At 39.6% G+C, this 17,169-nt stretch overlaps 1 protein-coding gene across 1 annotated transcript in view; it reads right to left on the reverse strand.

Moving 5' to 3' along the window:
• Lifr (LIF receptor subunit alpha) overlaps positions 1–17,169 on the reverse strand; it is a 113,989-nt gene that overhangs the window by 95,544 nt on the left and 1,276 nt on the right. The gene's annotated exons all lie outside the window — the stretch shown is intronic.

Genomic DNA, 17,169 nt, shown 5'->3' on the forward strand with positions numbered 1-17,169 from the left:
TTATCTCATCCTTTAGATATCATAATAAACCTACACAGACCTTCATCACTTGCTTAGGCTTTCTCATTTTTTTCTATTTTGGAAAGTATCTCCATTCCCATATCCTTTTAATATCTTATACATTCTCATTTTCATTTTTAGTAATTATGAGACATAATAACATTAACAAATAAATTTTCCATCTGTTGTGAAAATTCTTTTCCTGGGGATCCTAAGCACTGCTTATCCCCTTTTGAGGTTGTAGTGTCAAACCAATGTTTAATTAAAATTTTCCTGAAAAGCCAATGAATTTACTGAGCTTACAGAGATGACTGAGGGGTTGCTGAGGTGTATGAGTGACCTGAGGGTATGCACACTGGAAAGCCTTTACTCAGCATGGATCAAGCCTTCTCTTCCTAGTCTTTGCCAGATTATATACTTTAGCCATCCCCAGATCTAGGAGACCATGTGTGATTAGGGCCAAATTACATACAGTTGGCTAGGAAGAGTGGCCAGATACTCCAGTGAGGGTCCAATGACCCTGCTTACCCCGCCTTTAATGAAATTTGCCCTGTACTGACTTTTTCCTGATTCCCTATCTAGAACTTGTAATACTAACTACCCTTTATTTCTCCTTCACATCTCCTATTCACTAGTCAAGGACTTTCTTTTCTCCCTACAGATAAGTGTTATACAATTTGAGAGTCTTTTAGATAAACCCACTGAAGGGGTACCCCAGTTGCTTCGCCCTGCATCCCTGTTTAGCATGGAAGAAGCTTGAGCTGTCTGCATCCCGATTCCCTATTGATAATTTGGGTAACCTCTTCAGAGCATGGTGTGATAAGAATGGGAGGTAGGAATTGTCTAGGCAGTTAGAGTAAAAAGACCCCAAAGAAAAGTAGCCAGTTTCTTGGCTAAAAGTCAAAATGTTTTTGGATGTCTCAGCAATATACTCAGTTCCAAAGGCCAAAAATGTCAAAAGTATTTGGGAGCATTTATCTAATCCCTAAAAGATTTTAGGGTTACCTCTTCAGAGGAGGGAATGTAAGAGTAGCCAAAAGCCCCATAAAAATAAATAAATCAAAGAATAAGCAAGAGTACATGAAGTTGTCAGAAAAAAGTCATGGGGAGATATGGGAGGAGTTGGAGGGGAGGGTGTGGGTGTGGATTTGATCAAAACACCTTATATGCATGTATGAAATTCTCAAATTTTTAAAGTTAAAAAAAGAAAAGAACTACTACTACAATATCTACCTCATGAGACTGTTGAGACCATTTACTTTGGAGAATATATGCGAAATGCCTTGCACATTGTATGTATACAGGACACGGCAGTTATTAATATTTTAATAACAGTTTAGCTAGTACTGGTCTCATTCCACTCCACTCCCATTAGAATCATCTTCTACAGAAATGAACCTTATCACATTGCTCCTTATATTCTCTGGTTTTAATTAGCTTCTGCTGGTTTTCTACCATTTAAAAACTAAAGCTCAAGGTTTTGGCAGGACCTTTAACACCCTTCAACTTTCCCACCTGCAAATCTACCTTTCTGGTTTATTTCTGGGTGCCTATGTACTAAATTCTGAATCTGTACTCTGGGCCACAATCATCTTATCACTGTTCCTCAGACACTCTGTGCCTTGCCCTAACTTTGTGCTTTTGCATTTATTTCATGGTTTTTAGCCAGCTTTTCCTAAGGCATGCTGCTGTAACAACCATCCCCATGTCTCAGTGGGCTGCAGCTCCACAGGGTTTATTTCCTACTATATTAATTGCTTGTTTACTGCAAGCAGGCCTCAGCTCTACTTCACAGTCTTCATTCTGGGAGCAAAACTGAGCCAGTTGTCCCTTTTTAGAAATAGATTTCTCTTGTTACAGAGAAGAAATACTAACACTGAAATGTCTTGCTGGATCTTAAAGGTTTTGCTTGGAAATGGCAGAAAATACTTCCAATATTTTATTGGCCTAAGCAAGTCACAGGTCCAAGACTGGCCTTGACTGGGGGTGGGAAAATCTAAACCTATGTCACAGAGTTGGAACAAGTAATTAGCAACAATACCAAATCCCCTAAAGATCCCTATATTTGAAATGCCATCCTATGTCCCTCCTTCTGCCCATTCTTCCAATCTCCAAGCTCTATTATCATCTCCTTTGTAAGGTTTTCCTGTTGCCTGTGGGCAGAGTCTCCTCACTTGTCTACATTTGCTCTGGGCTCTGGCCCCACTTCTAATAAAGTGCTTATCACACTCTACTTAAAGAGTATCTGTTTACATCTCTCCTGTGGGGAAGGATCACTTCTTGGTTTCTCTCTTCCCAGTTCCAAGCACCTCAGAACACATTGACAAACTGAATGACTAAAGCAGTTTGTTACTTGGCCATTTATCAGACAGGGTGGGAAATACTTTTCTGTGTATGCAGAAGTTTGTGATCCCCATAACTTCTTTATTCATGGAGAACAGAGATATGAAGACCAGTAAGAAACAGGTTTGTTTGTTTTATCCACACCACCAAATACTTGTGTCATTTTCTTATTTTGCTCTCAGTCTGTTGCTATGCACCAAGAACAAACACCTTGGAAAGGTACAGTTTATGCATATAGCCGTGGGCTATCAATACAGATACTATGCAAATGGAAATACTTCATGCCCTATAAAATCTGTTAAAACTTTTTGACAAATCAGAAGATTTAGGGCTGGAGAGATGGTTCAGCATTTAAGACTCTGTACTGCTCCTACAGAGGACTGAGTTAGGTCCCCAGCACCCACATTTGGTGGCTCACAGTTCCAGGGGGATCCCACGCCTCTGGCCTCTGTGGACACTAACAGTCACATGCACAAAACCACACAAACACATACACATACATGTTAGGGTTCAGATAGCCCCACCCCCTCACCAATAGGGCCTCAAGGAGGACCACACAAGCCCCTGAGAAAAGGGAACTGAGCTGATATGCACCCTGGTCTTTGAAGTCAAGAGAAGCAGACTTTTCTCCACTGTTTGGCCAACACAGCAGGCTTCCCCTTTGATCTCTAAAGAGGGCAGGTTTTAACAGTCCTGCTCTCCACCCCCCCCAACTTTAAAAAGTATATATCTTCCTGCCTTCTGCATCCTCCCAGAAGCCTCCCCCTTTAAAAGACCCCAGCTCACAACCCGGGGCAGACATTTTCCTTGCCCAGAAGGGAATCTGTCCCATGTGTTCCTTTGCTAATAAACTCTATTTCAATGGAGTTTTATCTGTGTCCTGGTGCTTTCTCTGGATCAACCGGATTCATCCATAGGCTACTTTATCTATCAATACAAATACTTAAACATAAAATAAATTTTAAAAATGGTTGCTAATCAGCACAATCTTTTAAAAAATATCAGAGGATTTATAAAAGAACAGGATCAGCAAAATTATCTCAAAGAACCATAAGTGTTGTTTGCGGGGAATCTTTTGAGAAAATACCACATCAAATTGCTAAGGTGCTCAGTTTTACCTTGAATCTACTGCAAATTCATCCTAGCAGGTCCTCCACTGGGACTGTCTCAGTTTAAGTTTCTGTCACTCCTCACTGCACAGTCACTCCACTGTTCTACCTGGTTCCCTTCAGAATGTCCTCCTCCCCCATCCCCAGTCCCTCTTTAATTAAAAATTTTAAAAAAAGTTTTGCACCTGGTATCACCTTCCTCTCTTTCATGACCTTTCTATAAGATCCCTTGAGAGTGGAGTCCCACCCAATGTGGTTTTTGCCTTGCACAAATTTGATCATATCATATTGTGATTACAGATGGTCCCAGACTTATGATGGCTTGGCTAATTTTTTTTTTCACTTTATGATGACATAAAAGTGATAAACACGGCAGTGGCAAAAGGCCATAGCTCTCAAATCCCCCTGGATCACAAAGGCCAATGACAGATGCTATGTGACTAAACTGTGATGTTTGAGAGTTAGGTGTAATTTCTTCCTTCCTTCCTTCCTTCCTTCCTTCCTTCCTTCCTTCCTTCCTTCCTTCCTTCCTCCCTTCTTTGACTCTTAACAATTTTTTTATTTTTTTTATCTATTTTTATTTTAGTTTATTGGTCTTATTTTTGAGATGCTGTAGCATCTCACTATGTAGATGAGGCTGGCTTTGATCTTGCAGAGATTTGCCTGCCTCTGCCAACTAAGAGTTGGGATTAAAGGGATTAAAGTCATGCACCACCACACCTGACTTCACAATATTTGACCATTGGTAAATATTAAAATATGTCCTTGTAGAGGAATGAGTCATCTCTCCAGATTCTATCTACTTCTGTCTGGGTAGAGTGTGATGGGAGAAGGAGAGAGTTAGGTGTAATTTCAACTTAATATAGGCTTATGAGGACACAGTCCCATTGCATATTGACCATCACCTATATTTATTCATGTGTTGTTTCTTTTTAATGGAACAAGAGTCCTTTGACATTAGGCATTTCAGAATCTAGTTTTCTTTACTTGGATCTGGCCAGCACTGAAATATTTGATATGTTGAACTGCTGTTAAACTAAATACAAAGTTTGCATCTTCTAAATTTGTTGTCAGTACTATGGTACAATTGTAAGCATATTTTCATCTGATATTCTAATGTATGCTAATGTTTTCACGAATTTTGGAGAAAGAAGTATTTCTAGTATTATCTATATATAAGTTTTAACATTCAAATATAAGCTTCATCTGTTTTGGAAGTGAACTAATTCTCATGAGTACTTATAGAATACTTAAGGGGAAAGTATCCACATAAAAAGCCCAGACTAAAATGAAAAATTCAACAAAAAAATTGCATTAAACTAAAAAGTTCATGCATAGCAAAGGAAAAAGATTAACACAGTGAAGAGGCAACCTGGGGGTTGGGGAAAAATATTCATGCTGCATCTAATAAGGAGTTAATATTCAAAATTGACAATTCTTTCAGCACAAGAGCAGAAAAAAATTATCTAATTAAAAGATGGGCAAAGGATCAGAGCAGACATTTCTCCAAAGATGATATAAAATAGCCATCATCATCATCATCATCATCAGAATCATCAGAGACATGCAAATTCAAACCATTATGACATACCACCTTACACTTATTAGAAAGGCCAGTATCAAATGTTGACAAGGATGTGAAGAAAATGGAAAAGTAGTGAACAGTAGAGATGTTCATTGCAAAGTCATTATATAAAATAGTATGGTGATTCCTAAAGAAATTAAAAATGGAGCTATCATAAGGCCTAGCAATAACTCTTCTGGGTATATATCTAAAGGAGATGGAGTTACCACCTCACAGAAAGATTTGTACTCTTACATTCATTACAGCACTGTTCATAATAGCCAAGATACAAGAACAACAGAAGTGTCCACGGATAGACAAATGGATAAAGAAACTATGACATAAATAAACATTATTTAGCCTTTAAAATGGAATTCTGTCATTTGCCATAGCACAGATGGGTCTGGATGACATTCTAATTGAAGTAGGCAAAACCAGAAAGAAGATATTGCATGCTCTCACTTACATGTGGAACCCGAGGAGTGAAAATCAAATACACAGAGATAGAGAAACACTCTCATTACTAACGTGGACTTAAGGGGGAGATGGGAAGAATTGGGGAAATATATGTTAAAGGAACAGGATAGCAGAGATGTAAGATGAACGAGTTTAAGAGCTAATGTTCGTTCAACATGCGAACAGTAGTTAATAAATCATATTATGGATTTGTGTTATGTAAGTTCGGTTGAGTTGCTTTTGTCTGGAAAAAAACTATATGAGATGATAGAAATGTTAATTTGTTTCATTGTAGCAACCAAATTACTATTTCTTTCTTTTTACTTTAAAAATTTTTATTGAATTTTTGTATATTTCATACAGAATATCTTAATCACCTTATACCCCCTTCCCTATTGGCCCCTCCAATAGCTCAACCACTGAAATTCATACATTCTTTGTGTTAAGGCCTATCATGTCAAGTTAGTGTCTCCAGATGTCCCTCAGTGCAAGTTCATCCACTGAGGCCTAGTTAGTTTATCTAGAGTCCCTCCTTTTAAGAAGATCAACTCTTCCTCACCCAGTGGTAATCAGCTGCCAATAATTCTTCGACCAAGACTGGGGCCTGCTGTCCCTTTCCACAGTTCTGTGCTGGTTTTTTGTCAGCTTGACTTTGCATAGGTCCTGTGCATGCTGACACCATTGCTGTAGGTTCATATGAGCAAGGTCCCAGGAACTTATAGGAGTCTCTTTACATATGGTCATGCACCTCCTGCCTGGTTCTTACGATCTTTCCACGCCTTCTTCCACAAGGGTCCCTGAGCCCTGGGTGGGTGGATTTTAATATACAGTCCCGTTCAAGGACCTACACTCTACAGACTCTTATTCTCTGCATTTTGGCCATTTGTGGCCATTTTGGCCTTTTGTGTTCCTGGCCCTCTGCTGCATATGGGAGCTTCATTGTGGATATATATATATATATATATATACACATACATATATATATCACAACATTAATGCAAATGTCAAATATATACAATGAAATTTATTTAAAAAGAAGAAACAAACAAACGCCTTTTACAAAAACATTTTCAGTCCAGATGTAGTGGTACATGTCTGTAATCCCAGCACTCTGGAGGTAGAGGCAGGAAGATCAAGTGTTCAAGATCATCCTGAGCTACCACTCAGCTAGAAGTCAACCTGATGAACATGGAACTGTGTCTCAAAAGAAAAGAAAACAAAACAAACCAGAAAAGAATCATTTCATAAAAGATCGTATGGCAAAAGAAAAATTAGAGCACACCATAAGTTTTTTTTTATTATTATCAGTTGTGCAGGAAAGTGAAAGTTTTACTCAGATTCAAGAATTTAAGAGAATGTGTTATGTATCTTAGAAAACTATTCCACATGTTGATTTAACCAGATCTTCTAAAATAAAGGAAGCCAAGTACAAATTGCCTCTATTTAATTAGCTCAAGAAGGGAAACTTCGTTGGTAACTGTACTCCATGTTATATAAGAGAGCATGAGTGTCAGAGAGGGAAAGAAGGCAAAAGAGGTTGCAATTAAAGGAAATCTTCTCAGAGTCCTGGATCACATCAGGGATATGGCCAGAATAAGCAAGGCTACTGACTTTTGCCAGGGTCATGTTTAGAGGTTGTTTTATCATAGCCCTTGCTTAAGAATCATAATTTGAGCACAGAAAGGCTCCCAACATTCAATGATCACCATGTGCTTCCCATTAGGGGCAGAAGAAATGCTATGGTGGTTCCTACAAATGGAATGAGGATTTTCAGATCCAGTTCCAACTTGGCAGGACGGCTATATGCCAACTTAGACCTCAGGAAGGCCTGGGTAGTTGCAACCCTCAGGAACACAGTCACAGAGGAAGCACTGGGAGTGGTGGTCCACTGTCATCTTCTCACATCTAGCTGGGCTTAAAATGGCTATCTTCTTCATGGAAAACAGTATAATGATTTTTGAAACATAAGTTAATAGCAACATCCTGTCAATGATAGTGCTTGATAGCTGAATTTGAATTTGAAGGTCCCAGAAATGACCCATCAAATCTTCCATTCGTTCACTCCCCACCAAGATGGCATGTTTGATCCCCGAGCTCAGCAAGTCCTCCCTGCAACCAGGAGAGTGTGACGCACTCAGCCAAGCATAGTATCATTGTTGGCTCCATGTCCAATATCCACTTCCCCCTTTCCTCACTGAGCACCTGATCAGCTAAATATTCACTTTCTCAGCCACTGTGACTTATATAGATATTTGCCTAGTGGTTCTGGTATAAGATTTTGATGTCCTGTTAAAAGGAGACTGGATCTTTCTGCTTTTGATTTAGATGTGATAGAAATCTACAGCAAACATCTTTCAGCATGTTGGAGCATCAGCACTGTGGAGGTACAGCAGGTAGATGACATGATCATAACAATGACAGTAACCATCTCTTGCTTTCCATAACATGTAAAAACAACCCCTACCTGCTGAAGCAGAAAAATTCAATAAAAATATATAATGAAAAAAATCAATGAAAAAATATATAATTCATTATAACAAGATCTGTATAACCTAGCTCCCATTATAGAAATCATGTCCTAGAATTCTAGCTGTAGGCTGCTCGCCTTTGATTACTTAGGTAGAAGATTTAAATATAAGACTTTCAAGTGGATTCCATAATTATCCTTGAAAATTGTGTTTTTATATGATAGTCACTGTAAGCATTTTTCCAAGTGCTAACATGTAGGTTCCTATAGGCACAGCTCATATTTCTGTTAAAAAGGAGAGACAACAAAACACTCCAAAGTAGTAACATCTGACTGATAGATGGGTTATGGATGCTTGCACCTGGAGCTCAGCCAGGCCCCAGGCTCCAGTAAACATGCAATTACACCAGGCACAACACATCAAAGCCATTCTCTGTGCTGCCTCCAATTTTAGACTTGGCACATTGTTTCATCTCCTTCTGAATCAGGACTCAAATAATTGAGAAGAATAGGCACAGGGGCCAGCTTGCTCATCTCTTCACTCTCTTATTTAGAAACATGCCCAGCAAGGAATGTAGAAAGGAGCAGATTCATTACTTAGACATCCGTGCTATTGATAACAACCAGCTCTGACTGAGTTATTGCTCAGCACTGTGCAGCCACCATCTGTGTTAGTTCTCACAAGTCTAAGAGATTGGATATTAGATCCTGATAGTGAGAACTGCCAACAACATTCAGTGAGTTTTGGAGATAACCAGGAGCTAGACTCTGGGAATGCATTCATGAAAATCCGAGACCGCATGTCCTCCAGTACAGCTGTCTCATCCTCTGCACAGACACTGAAATCTCATGGAGTCTAATGGAGGAAGCACCATTACAGTGAACTTAGGAGCAAATAAGGGGCCCTGACCTAGGTGGGGATAGAAGGAAAAGCCTGAGAAAAAGCTGTTAACTTTAGTTATTAAGGAGGGGCTTGGGAGGATTTGCTCCATATTCTGCTTGCTGGGCAAGCATAAGGACCTGAGCTGGGATTCCCGTACCCATGTTAAAAAGCTGGGTGGTAATAGGTGTCTGCAATCCCAGTGCTGGGGTCAGTGGGCTGAGACAGGCAGACCCCTGGTCATTGGCCAGTCAGCCTAGGGAATTGATGAGTTACAGGTTCAGTGAGAGACCCTGTCTCAAAAAAAATAAGGTGGAGAGTGATCCAGGAAAATACCCCACATCAACCTCTGTCCTTTACACACATGCACATACCTACATGAACACATACATACAACACACATACACACACACACACACACACACACACACACACAAAAGGGGAGTTGGCACTGGTGTACAGAGTGAAAATCATTGCAGGCATCAGGGCAAGATGCTATTTGTTATCATAGTGTCTGGTGGCTTTCAGAATTGAAAACACACCACTATTGTCTGCAACTAAGAGAATGAATGAGAGATAAGACTGGGGAGACAGGCTGGGGTCAGATCTTGGACTTTATCTTTAAAGATAATGCAAAACCATGGAAGTTGATAGTGGTTATAAGCTTAGGGTGTAGGAGACTACTTGGAGTTAAACCCAGATTGTAAAAAATTAAGCAACTCTATCTGAAATTACTTAAAGCTGGCGTTTGAAAGCTGGGGGCTTGATTCTCATCATTTGTCTGTCTGTCTCTATCTCTCTGTCTCTCGGTCTCTGTCTCTCTCTCTCTCTCTCTTGTGTGTGTGTGTGTGTGTGTATGTGTGTGTTTGAGTGTATTGCCTACATGTATGTAAGTGTACCTATGTCATGCAATGCCCATGGAGGTCAGAAGAGGGCACTGGATTTCTATGGAACTGGAGTTATGGACAGTTGTTAGCCACCCATGTAAGTGCTGGGAACATGGGTCTCTGCAAGAGCAGCCAGTGTTTTTAAGCCTTGAGCCATCTCTCCAGCCCCTCACCATTTGCTCTTAACCCACAAACTTCTACAATCGTCTAGTCTCAGCAGCTTCATTCCCACCTGGTCCCTTCTCACTATCAGATGCATTGGAAGGACCATCCTAAAGTACATGTGCCTGCACCCATCTAGGGGTGGGCTTTCCAAGGATCCTGCTCCTTTGCAGTGGCTGTTGTAGAATTTGATCTACAAATGAGAGAAAACTTGACATTCATCTTTTTGTATCTGGCTTATTTCACTTGACAGAATCTCCAGTTCCATCCTTTTCCTGTAGATGACATGATTTTATTATTCTTAACAGCTGAATTTCTTTACCCATTCATCCGTGAATGGATACCTAGGCCAATTCTGTAACATGACTACTATCAATAGGGCTCAGTGAACATGGAGTTCAGTTATCTCTACAGCATGCCCACCTAGATTTCCTTGGGTGTGTTTCCAGGAGTAGTAACTACCATACTATTAAAAAGTTCCATAAAGTCAATGCATCAAAGAAAGGAAATGCATTTTCAGCTCAACAAAATCACATTTTTCTCTCCTACTTTTTTCTTTATGTTGTCTACATCTGGTTAGAATTGTTATCTAATTTTACTCAGGCAAGTAAAATGCTCAGAAGTGAATTATAAATTCAGAAGATCTAAATTCTCAGAAGGCTCTTAATCCCTATGCTTTAATGAGGCACCTCTCAGATCCTGTCTTTTTTTTTAAAAAAAATTATTTATTATATTTATTTGTTTGTTTGTTTGTTTGTTTATTTATTGTCTTTTTTGAAACAGGGTCTTCTTGTAGTCCCAGCTGTCCTGGAACTCACTATGTAGACCAGGCTGGCCTCGAACTCACAAAGATCCGCCCACCTCTGCCTCCCAAGTGCTGGGATTAAAGGTGTGTCCCACCTTTAATCCTGGCCTTATTATTTTTATTTTATGTGTATGCATGTATTGCCTGTGTGTTGGTAAGTGCACCCCTGTCGTGCAATGCGGAGGACAGAATAGGCTGTTGGATCCCCTGGAACTGGAGTTACAGATAATTGTTAGCTGCCATGTGGGTGCTGGGATTTGAACCCGGGTATTCTGCAAGAACAACCAGTGTTCTTAACTGCTGAGCCATCACTCCAGCCCCCAGACCCTGTACTTTAAAAAAAAATTATTACATTTTATGTATTTTGTGTATGTGTTGGGGGAGGATGTGGGGGTCAGAGAACAACTTTCAGGGGTTGGTTCTCTCCTACTATGTGGGACCCAGGGATAGAACTCAGGTTATCAGAATTGGCGGGAAGTGCCTTTACATCACTAAGCTATCTCATCAGCCCAGATCTTGTCCATTTAGTGCTCAGAATGGGAGTCACTGACAGTAGGATAAGAGGCACATTGTGATCAACAGTGGAGAATTTGACCATTTCCCTTTAGAACTATGTTTGCTTTAGAAAGCATTGTAAAATGCTCTGAGCTTTTTGCTTTCCAAATCATCTAACTACAGTTAGTAACGCATTTTACAGTCTACCTAGCAGGATAGGATTAATCAAATTGTGTACATATTTCTTTACATATTTCTTTTTCTTTATATATATATATTTATATGTATTGTCCTTTAACATTGAGGAACTCCTAGATGCTGATCTCAGTTTTAAAAATTATATTCTTTGGTATACTGATTCCTTTAAAAATTTTTTTTAATTTTTAAAATTTTATTGTTTTTATTTTATGTGTATGTGTGTATTGCCTGCATGTATTTAAGTGCACCTGTGTCGTGAAATGCCCATGGATGTCAGAAGATGGCATTAGATCCCCTGGAACTGCAGTTATGGATGGTTGTTAGCCACCATGTGGCTGCTGGGAATTGAACCTGGGTCTTCTGCAAGAGCAACCGGTGCTCTTAACTGATGAGCCATCTCTCCAGCCCAAGAATAGTAATTCTTTAAGGACAGTGCTAACATTTCCTCTTATTTGTATTTTTTTAGAAGTTAGTAATTAATCTTGTTAGATGTCTAAACAAAAAACAGCAATGAGTATCATTATAGTTCAAAGACCCATGAATATAGTGACTGTTCCTTAACTGTAAAAGGCAATTAAATGAATAAAAGCAATTCTGCATGTTGAAGATACTTCAACTTTACAATAGTCAGTTCTCAAATAAATGACAAATTATTCAATTTCTACAGACAAAAAGCTGTTCCCGAAAATGCTATAAAATTCTAACCTTGTGCCATTAAATAAAAGAAAGAGTAAGACCAGGGTTAAGGATAAAATTTCACAACCTTATTCCATTAAAGAACAATATATACTAAATGCTGAAGTAGAGTTACAGCTCTATTAAAATTTAATTCACAAATTAGGGTAGGCATATCAAGGGGTCAGAAGGCAAAGAGAGAGGGGGAAAGGGAGAGGGAGAGGGAGAAAGAGACAGACAGACAGATAGACACACAGATAGACAGACAGACAGACACACACACAGAAAATTCCTCTTCTCTGTTGTGTCCTAAGTCTGGAAGTAGCTCCATCATTTAATAAGGGAGTCTGTAGAAAGAAAGAGAGGCCCCTTGCTAAGTCTCTTAGATCAATTTGGAAACCTGGAATGACAGAGTTGTGAAAACAGGTGACCAAATACTTGAGAAGAGCAATTTATAGAAAAAAGGGTTTATCTTGGCTTACAATTCAAGGTGATGCAGTCTAACACAGTAGGGAAGGCATAGTACCAGGAGTGTGAGGGCCCTTGTCACACTGCATCTGCAGGCAGGAAGCAAATGAGATGGGGGATGAGACAGATGAATGAGATGAATACTTTCTCTCTCTCTCTCTCTCTCTCTCTCTCTCCTCTCTCTCTCCCCTCTTCTTTTTCAGTCTAGGACTCCATCTGGGGTCATACCACCCAGATTCAGAATAAGTCTTCCCTTCTCACTTAAACCTCTCTGGAAATGCCTTCAGAGATATACCCAGAAGAGTGTTAGGTAGTTCCAAGTCCTGTCAAGTTAACATGGAAGTCTAACTATCACAGTAGGAATGGAGAAATCTTCACTTTTCACCATTTTGAAACTCTCTTAACTGGAACAAGGTCCTATTCACATCTCATTGAATTCTCACAAGCCTACAAGGTAGACCTCGTATTGATGATCTTTCAGACACAGGTCATTTTTGATTACATAATTCATCAATTAATTTACCAGAAGTGACTTAGTGAATGCAGAATCTAGAATTAGGCTGAAGTCCTTTCCAATTATTTTTCTCTTTCTATACTCAGCATAGAAGGTAGGTTTCAACCGTTCATTTTCTGATATTATTTGCACATGAAAGCAGATTATGATACATAGAGATGGATCTTTCAGGCAAGGCTGATTTGTGAGCTGTGGAAGTTCAAGGAGGATTATCCAGAGAGCTGGAAAATTATGCAGGCAGGAGGCAAAGGTACGAGGAGGTAACAGAGATGAAAGTGAGGAGGTGGAAAAATAGCTGGATTATCACATGTGCCCCATTACTCTTTGTTCCCCCAACCCTCTTTCTTAAGGTCTTCTCTTCACCACTCAAGGTCCGCTTTCTAGGTTCATAACCTGCACACACACACACACACACACACACACACACACACACACACACATTTCAATCTATGTTCTGCATATGAGAGAAAACACACAGTATTTGCCTTTCTGAGTCTGGCTTATTTCACTTAACACAATAGTTTCCAGCTCCATCTATTTTCCTGCAAATGTCCAGATTTCATTTTTATTTACGATTTTATAAAATTTCATTGTATATATGTATCACATTTTCTTTATCCATTCATCTGTTGATAGACATGTAGGCTGGTTCCATTTCTTAGCTATTGTGAATAAAATAATAAACATGGATGTGCAAGTGTCTCTGTGGTCTGACTTAGAATCCTTTGGGTATCCAGGAATGATACAGAAGGATCTTACGGTAGTTCTATTTTTACTTTTTGAAGCACATCCATACTGATTTGCATAGTGGCTACATCCCCACCAGCAGTGAATAGGGCTCCTTTTTTTCTATGTCCTCACCAACATCTGTGATTATTTGTTTTCTGATGATAGTCATTCTAACTGGAGTGAGATGGAAGCACAAAGCAGTTCTCATTTGCATTTCCTGATGACTTGGATGTTGAACACTTTAAAATACTTATTGAGCATTTGTGCTCTTTTAGAGTAGTCTATTTAGTTCATTAGCCCATTTTACTGACTGGAAGTCTTAAGTTTTGGTGTTTAAATTGCAGTTCTTCATGTACTCCTAATATTAACTCCTGTCAGATGTAAAGTTAGTAAATATGAACTCAGAAGAGAGGTTTCTTTGGGAGATTTTGAAGGGGACCAGCAAAAGGGAGGTTGGGAGGACAAGAGAGGGTAGTGGAGGAGGATGAATTAGAACAAAGCATGTATGGAAATGCCATAATATAATGACTTAAAAATTCAGGCTGGGGGACAACTGGGGCTACAGGGAGACCCTGTCTCAAAAAAGACAAAAAAAAAAAAAAAAAATTTGGGCTGGAGAGATGACTCAGAGGTCAAGAGCACTGGTGCTCTTGCAGAAGACCTGAGTTCAATTCCCAGCACCCACATGACAGCTAACAACCATCCATAGCTCCAGTTCCAGGGGATCTGATGCCCTCTTCTGACCTCCATGACACAGACATTGCATGACATTGCATGACATGAGTGCACTTACATGCATGCAGGCAATATACTATACATGCAAGATAAAAATAAAAATATTCTTAAAAAATTAATTAAAAAAAAGAAATAAATTCCCTGTATGCCATAGAGATCCATAAAACATTGTAAACACAATTGGATTGTCTCCTTAGGCACACTGCCTCTGTCCTCCAAACCTCATGTATCATACAAAGGTAAAGTCATGCTCCTAGGATACATGACAGAGGACTTCAAAGGGCAAAATAAGAAGACAAGCTATCATCTTTGAAGTTTTTATTCTGTGTTCATTATCATCATATCACTAAAATTCATTAATATCGATTGAGTCTTCTCTGTTGCAGATACTGTTCTTAGTTCTTCACATGTATTATCTTAATTTCCACAAGTGCTCAATCAGGTATATACCATTATTATCTTTTCTTACTGAAGAGGACACTTAGGCATGGGCAGGAGAGTTGTTTATCCAAGGATCAAAACCCAGTGACTGCAAATAGCTTACATGTGTCATTCAAAAGGTTTCTTTGCCTCCTCCTCTGTGAGGAGACAGGCATGTGATGCTGACATAGATCCTTTCCTTTGTAGGGAATTCCAGCCCTACAAAGACAGGCAGTAGCCAAAAGGTACTGGAAGGTGCGAGGGCCTCTGAAGGAAGGACTGTAGAACTGTGTGTGGGGTTGGGGGGAGGGCTGCTCTAGTTCCATTTCGTCTTCACAGTAACACTTCTTGTTCTATATGGGGACAGCAGGATCAAGTTTTAGGGAGAGAGCAAACCTTTGGAGGCGACTGCTCAAACCCTCCCATGTTAGGAATCAGATTTTTCACTTTCGGCCTGCCACATTTTAGCTGCCATTAACGAATCATTTAACTTGGAAGCCTAAGTGGAAATCAGAGGCACAATAAAAGCTGTGGAATGCTAATTTGCCTTTAGTCCAGCTCACACTTTTTCTATGCAGTTTTCCTACTGCTTGTATAAGAGAGCCAAGCAGGGCACCGACTTCCACATGGGCACGCTGGCCAGAGCCAGCCGGCCAGGGCTGTGGACTCCGAGTTATGCTTTAACTTTTTGTTTGCTCTGTGGAATGGAGAGTTTGGCTTACTGACTGTGTTTATTTCTGTTCAAAGTATTGGAAATAAAAGGTTTGTGCAGATGTTTTAAAGGCACCCTATAGACTCTTCACCAACTTCTGTGGTCAGTGTGGCCACCAGAGTCAGGAGCAATGACTCACTCTAAACTGAATGTTGTTACTTCTTAAAATATTGTTTTGGTCCTATCCTCAGGAAAGTTGGTGTATTCATCACAAACACTGCTAGGTTATTGAAGGGGGTGGCAGGCGTGGGTGGGATTATGTGAAATATTCTGTGTGACCAAAGTTTATTTTAGCTGGTTTTTGTTTAACTAGTTATTCCTAAGACTACCTTTGACCCAAGGAGAGTTTTAACCTGGAAGGTTAAATTGATGTATCTTGTAAGAACTTTTCATTCTATAAAGGATAAAGCTGAGTGCCTGAGAGAGTAAATGACATGACACACATCATGACCACCTGTGAGTGGCATAGATGTGCTTAAAAGCCACCCAACCCTCTGAGTTAGAATCTATAGCTCCTTTACACCACTCCATTTCAAATCTTGGATTTAAATCCTCAATTATCTTTTGCTACTATTGTTTCTTTTCTTCTCTCTTTATACCTTAATGTAGTGTCTCAACGATCTAAGATTGTATTCAGTAGCCCCTTAACCATGACCTTATATTTATTGCCAAACAAAGGATTAGTTATATAACTCTACTGTTTTCTAGGAGTATAGGGTTTTGAACAGAAAATGTTCAACAGAAGCATTAAGTTAGGCAACTTTGAATGGCTTCACAAATAAGAAATCTTGCAAGACATACTGACATATTTGATGGCAGTAAATGTGAGACACGGGAGCTGACTGCTTTAACAGTGGGATCAGGAGCAACCATGAATTCACAAAATAGATAAATTTGAGGAGCAGAGGAGGTCAAGTAGGAAGGTCTGGAGGTAAAGTTTATGAATTCTATTACAGTGGTGGATGTGGAATAGGTAAACCCTTAAAGTTGTTTTGTCCAATAGGATAGCTGCTTACTGTATGGGCTATTTAGATTCAAATCATCACAGTGGAATAGAACTTAACAATTCAGTTCCTGTTATACAAGCCCCATACAACTAGTGGCTGCTATACTGGACTGCACAGATGTGGAGCACTTTCAGCTCTGAAGGAGGTTCACCTAGAAGAGGCATCAGGGAAAAGCAGGAGGAGTCAGCCTATGAATGGAGACCATAAGGTAACTGTGGCTTCGTCAAGGCACATGTTAAAATCCTAACACCAAATGGGATGGATGTTAGGAGGTAGGACCTTTGGGAGGTGATTAAGTGAGGACATTGGAGCCATCCTGAATGAGATTAATGTCCTCACAAAAGAAACCCCAGAGTTCTCCTTCATTCCTTTTTCTATGAGTTGACTAAGGAAGAAAATGAACCTGGAAACAGGTCTTTACCAGACATAGAATCTGCCAGGTGTCTTATCTTGGGTTTCCAGCCTTCAGAACTCTGAAAACTAAAAGGTTTTCTTTAAGTTACCTAGAATATGGTATTTTTGTTACACTGACTAATACATACT

Source organism: Nannospalax galili, unplaced genomic scaffold, assembly GCF_000622305.1.
Source record: "Nannospalax galili isolate Female #2095 unplaced genomic scaffold, S.galili_v1.0 scaffold139, whole genome shotgun sequence".
NCBI lineage: Eukaryota > Metazoa > Chordata > Mammalia > Rodentia > Spalacidae > Nannospalax > Nannospalax galili.